The sequence below is a fragment of the Parasteatoda tepidariorum genome, chromosome 1 (assembly GCF_982258835.1).
Source record: "Parasteatoda tepidariorum strain Cologne lab strain chromosome 1, Ptep-v5.0, whole genome shotgun sequence".
In the NCBI taxonomy this organism is placed as follows: Eukaryota; Metazoa; Arthropoda; class Arachnida; order Araneae; family Theridiidae; genus Parasteatoda; species Parasteatoda tepidariorum.
In genome coordinates, this window is record NC_141755.1 from 114418486 (window position 1) to 114424715 (window position 6230).

Here is a 6230-nt window from a genome sequence, read left to right on the forward strand (position 1 = left end):
GAATTTATAGTTTCTTTATGGGGATACAAAAACAAAATTTTAAGAGGTGGAGAATCTTTGAACTTACTTATTTTAAAGTATTTTGTTAAACTACCGTTTTTTCAAAAGTTGGTTTTGTGAAGGTACCGCTAAACGGTAGTAAATTTACCCTGAACAGACTACTGGTTATTCTTTGAGTTTGTGCAATTCATTTTCTATATACACATGCATTTTAAAACTTATTTAAATAATCTTAAAATTTCAGGATTTCAATTGGTTTGTTAAGCAAATATTTTAAATTAAATGTTAGTGAAAAGTATAGTTAGATATTAATTTATTTAGTTTTTAAAATTTTTTGAGTGCAATAATTGTTTTTGAGGTTTAATCTATGACAATTCTAATGCTCATTCATACTAGTTGTTAAAGATTAAATTTTTTGTTATAAAATTGAATGCAACATGTTCATTATTTTATTTTATAATATGTTTAATTGTTTAGATTAATAAGTGGTCATTATTTTAAACTTTATTTTAAACCAGTTTTACTTGTAAAACCAGTTTGTACTCGTTATGAACATTGGTTAATATGTTAAGCATAGGTATAGTTTGTCTATGATATGAACTCTGCCCACCACAAAGTCTGTGGCCCTCAGCTGCTATGGAACCAAGAATAGCGCATTTCAGGGAGGGTAGCTTCTCTTCATTATAGGGCGAAGAAAAGGATTCCCTTTCTTTCGTCGACTCGAGCCAAAACCTGTTCTAAACAGCTACCCCACTTGAAATAGTTATACTTCATTACCCCATATAGATGGCAGCACTTTTTTAAAATTTTTACTCATGTAATGTTTTTCTGTTTTATTTTTTCAGGATTTTCAAAAAAGGGTCAGCACTTGACTTATTTCTAAAGTTTTCTTAATGATTTGGCAATTTATATTTTTCTTATATGTGGGCGTCTCTTTAGTAGATGTTAGTCTGTGTACTTTTAAATCATACGCTGTGAACTTTTAAATTGGGACTGTTTGTCATTCATTTTTCTTTGCATTCACATTTCAATTTTTTTAATTGCTTTTACTTATTTGATTTTCCATTATGAGGCCTTGGGGACGCAGTCAGTTTTTGATTTCACCACTGACAACTGAAAGGCTCCTGTGTGTTGGCTGGCAGTGTGTCCCCTGATGAAGTACTATCCTGCTAACACACATATCTTAAAATTTTTGTTGTTTTCTGCTAGAATTGTATTTCTGACTTTATAAATTAAAATAAAACAATTTTAGATTCAGCTACTTTAAGCGCTTTTCGATTTTAATTTATTATTTTAAATATTACTTACTTATTTTGTCTTTTTCTGAATTTGTCAATTAGTTTTATTCTTTGATTAGACCTCATTACCATAGTCACATCCACAAGCCCAGACAAACGGTTAGGGGAATTCTTACTTTAGACAAACTATATAAAGCAATGTTTTTGCGGTTAATATAAGATGGTGGCTTTTAAATGTCTAAGTGTTTAATATTTTGGTGTGACGCATGATAGAGTCGCGTTATTTTATTTAATTTATGAGCTGAGGCATTCATTGATGTCTTGTGGCCAAAATGAGGCAGTGAGTGAGTCATTCATTAATGATAATTTTTTTAATAAAATTTTCTAAAAGTTTTAAATTTTTTATTTATTTTTATTTAACATATATTTTTGAAATAATTTCTAACATAGATAGATGGTTGGATAGTTGAATAAAGACCTATGTGGTTTAAACCAAACAGTTTTTTCTTTAAAACTATTTTATGTAGTTAAATTTTATATTATTCATATAAATTCATTCAGTTTAATTGTAACAAAATAAAAAAAAGGATATTTTCTTCCAATTTTGAACTTAATTTCTAATGGGAATCTGTATTATTTCAAATAAACATAGAAAAAGTTTTAAACAAAAATATCTATCTAAACATTGTTGGCATTTCATCCCGGAAGAAGCATACAGGGTATCTGCTGACCTGGAAAATCATGAAAATTCATGAATTTCGGTATTGAATCAAATTTGTCATGATTTTAATTATTTTTTCAAAAAAATCATGGGAAGTCATGGATTTAGTTTGCTGAAAAATCTAATTTTTTAAATTGAATTCCTCCCCCTCTCCCAATTTCATGGTGTTCCAAATATCTAAATTTCTATCAAAATCCCCACTCACAGTCATATTTTATTAAAGTATAAAATGTTTTTATTGTGTTGATTAAAAATTATGGTTTTCTATCAAAAAATGAAACAATATCATTTCTAGAGCGAATCATCTTTTAAACTTCTGTGATTTCAAAAATTTTGTTTTTATAAATTTAAAGTTCTATCTGAAGCAAGCCAGTCAATGCCGAATTTTTTTATTCTGAAATTAGAACAGAAAAATCAGGAATATTTCTTTCCTTTGAGATGAACAAGAAAAGTATCTTTAGAATATAATTCTGCAGGAGAAAGGGAAAAAAAATTATTTTATTTTTTTCAGCTATCTTATTGCTTCAACTTTTTCTTTACTCTGTTTTTTAAATTTAAAATCTGTAAATATGAAGATGCAGAGTATAACAGTTTTGGTTATACCTATCATTTCAATTAATGTTATTACAATGCTTTTTTAAATATATGGTTGTTTTTATCAAAGAAAATAGTAACTTCAATAAGTCGTAAAAAATTCTTGGAATTAGTCATGGATTTGAAAATTTGAAATGTATCAGAAACATATTTCTTCCAGAACAGTGGAGGAAACTGAATAAAACCAAAAAAAAAGAGGGCAAACTGGAAAAGAATTAAAAATGACAAATACAATTGTTTAACAATAGGTATTATATAATTCATATGTAGGCAAATTAAATTCAGTATAGTTACAAAAAATTTAAAGTTTGTCACATTAACTTAAAAAAAAAAGAAGAAATATTTGTTAGTTTTAAAGAGAATTTTATAATCTATTTATCATATTATTCAGGAGTTGGTTTGGGTAATCATACTTAACATTATTTGATAATGAAAATTATTATGCTATTTGTAATTGTGTGAATTCAATATATGATTTTAGTGGTATCTATGTTTAATATGTGATTTGTTTATTTAGTGGTATTGATAAATTGATTATGTTCTTTTAAGTAATATAAAATAAAGTTGTCCATAAACTATTGAAAACATAACCGAAATTCTTTTATATAAAATATTAATAAATATCACTTATTAAATTCATAATTTTTTTTTCTTCTTGTTTTCACTTATTTGAGAATGACATTAAATAGCTCTAAAATTAATGTTATTATTTAAACTAGATTGCTATTTTAAACTGTTTAGATATTTGATATTTCTTTTTGAAAAGGGGTTTATTCCACTTGGGTTGAAAATTTAAGAAATTGGAAATTTAAATTTAATTTGTAAGAAATTGGAATTGGATTATTTAAATTAAGCTTATATTGATTGAGTTGATATTTATTTAACCAATTTTTTAATTACAGGCTTTAAAAAATTTCACAACAAAAGATGTTGGGACTTTTGGGAAATCTTTAGTCAACAACAAAACAGTCCTTATTTTTTTTTAAATGATTGAAATTTTTAATTCTTTTCCTCTCAAGTAAAATACGTAACAAACATCTCATATTTTAACATTTATAAATCAGTTTGCATATTCAGGTTGCTCAGTTTATTAATCTTAAGATTTATTTTTTGAAACCTATTAACATTTGTTCGTTAACCCTATTTATGACTATAGTTTGGAATTTTTTAATTATTTTCATAAATAAACTGAAGTCAGTCTTGAAAGAAAATCAGTAGATAAAGTTAAATTAATATCTCTTTTCAATTTGTTTTTAATATTAAAATTTATGTATTTCCTTAAAAATGTAACAAATTTTTGCTGTTAAAGAAAAATAAAAGTTACATTTTAATGTAAACATTGGTAATTTTTGTAATTACTGTGAAATGATCAAGTAATAATGTAGCTCATTAATGAAAGAATGAGATGGAACTTCAACACTTACTTGCTTAAACAAAATTTGTACTATTAGTGTATCTAAAGCATTTTTTAATGCTGGCCCAAGTTAAATTGAGATTATTATTTTAAAAAAAAATTATGGAGGTGGGACAAAAAATAAATAATGATGAAGTGAAAAAATAAATAGAGATATGCATGAAATTAAAAAGTGAGCTGTTGCATTTATGGAGAAAATAGATTACTGAATACAATATGATTACTGATACAATAGATTACTGAATACAATACAATACAGATTACTGAATACACAATATAGATTACTGAAAGTGGTTTCCAGCCCTTGGAAAATTTGAATTTTGTTATCCCTTACGGTGAACGTATTTATATATTGTATTTCTCTATCATTTTACTGTTTAATAGTAAGTTTATCTAGTTTTTAAATTTAATATTATTCTATTTTTACAATTTAAGTTTTACCCCTTTAGTTTTTTCCCCCATTACTTATAACCATTATATTTTACTATTGAATCACAATTTTTAAACTTACTACTCTAATACAGTAAATTTCCGTTTAATGAAACAATTTATTAATCTGTATCCACATTTAAAATAAAAAGAAACAATGCCATATTGAGTTGGAATTTTGGATTTAAGTTAGAGAACCAGTAAATCTAAATTCACTTTTCATAAAAATTTAATTTTTAGAAATTATTTTTACCCAACCTTCATCTTTAAATGCAAAAACATATTAAGATTTTTATCTCTCCCGTTTCAAGCTTTGAAAACATTTAGATTTGTTGTATTTTTAAAGAAATTAAAATATAAGATTTGCAATTTTTTAAAACTTTTATTTGAACTTATAAATTACTTTGCTTATTTAGCTGTTTATGAAGACTGAATTGTTTTAACGTTGAAATTAACATAGATTACAGTTTCAATGCGCCAATTCATATTACTATTCCTTCCAGCATTTATCGTAGAATTAACTAAATAAAGACTTAAGCCACACAAATAGAAGTCCAACTTATGATTTTCAGTCAAACTATTTGCAAATTAAAGATTTCATTACTAAAAAGCGTTTAAATTTTTTTTTAAAAAAGGCAGATTTAAAATTTCAATAAGTTAATTATTTTAACAGATTTTAACATTAGAATAGATACGGCTTAATTTACAGGAATGCATAGGTTTAACAAATTCTTTAACTGTCAGTTATTTGACTTCTTTTTCATTTCTTAACTAGTTCTGAACTGATAAAAAGGCAGAAGCATACTGATATGAAGATCAAAACAGGAAACAATTGGTTCGAGTAACATATTTGTCTCCGTACTTTATACTGTACAAAAAACATCAACTGAAATAGTATATTTTGAATAAATATTTTGAAACAGTTGTCAATTCTCTAAAACAATGTTTTGTTAAAAAAGTATTCACTACAGCTGCGAAATAATTTTTAAGTTCGAAGAAAAATATAGACTAACTTATTGTAGGGTGTGGCAAAACTTTATTGCAAGTAGACTTCCATGAACTATTGCTCTGTTGGCGTTGCTCTGTCTATCGACGGGAATTTAGAGGTACACAGACTTCTGGTGATTCTGATAGACTGCACTCTTGACGAAAATGATAGTGAAGCTTCTGCTGTAAGAAAAGGACATTCATTAGTCACGAAGAAAAACTTAATTCATGTATAGTTTAAAAATCTTAATTTGAAACAGTTTCTTAAAATTTATCACTATTCCATCGATTTAGTTTAAATTTCGTATTTTAAAGTTTGAGTTTAAAATTAAAAAAGAAAAATTGTTTTTTACCGAATTTTTCAACCACTAACATATTCAAAGCTATTCGTTATATAAGATTATCTTTTGATGCACTAGTTTTGAAAACTATTATGCACAAAAAGTTTTCAATTAACTTTACCTATAGTAATGTACCGAAAAGAAAACAAAACATTAAAAGGATTTTTGAGATTGAGTACCACCCAAATTTCGATTACACATCTATAAAAAGGTATTCTAAGAGCATAAGTTTGTGTTTAATATCGCTACCTAATTGTTTAATTATCCTATTCATAATTTATTCTTACAAAGATCACTGCACAAAGTATAATAAGTTCATGTGCAATTATAAGTATATAGCTTTTATAAGCACATTATAATTTAATAAGCATAGTTTTTATTGAAATAATTAAAAAAGATCCCTTTTTTAATTTTTACTTGTTTGCTCTAAGTTTAATTTTTCATGTGAAAATCTCATTTCTAAAGAAACCTGTTCGTTCTATAAAAACCGAAAAAGCCAGTGCTAG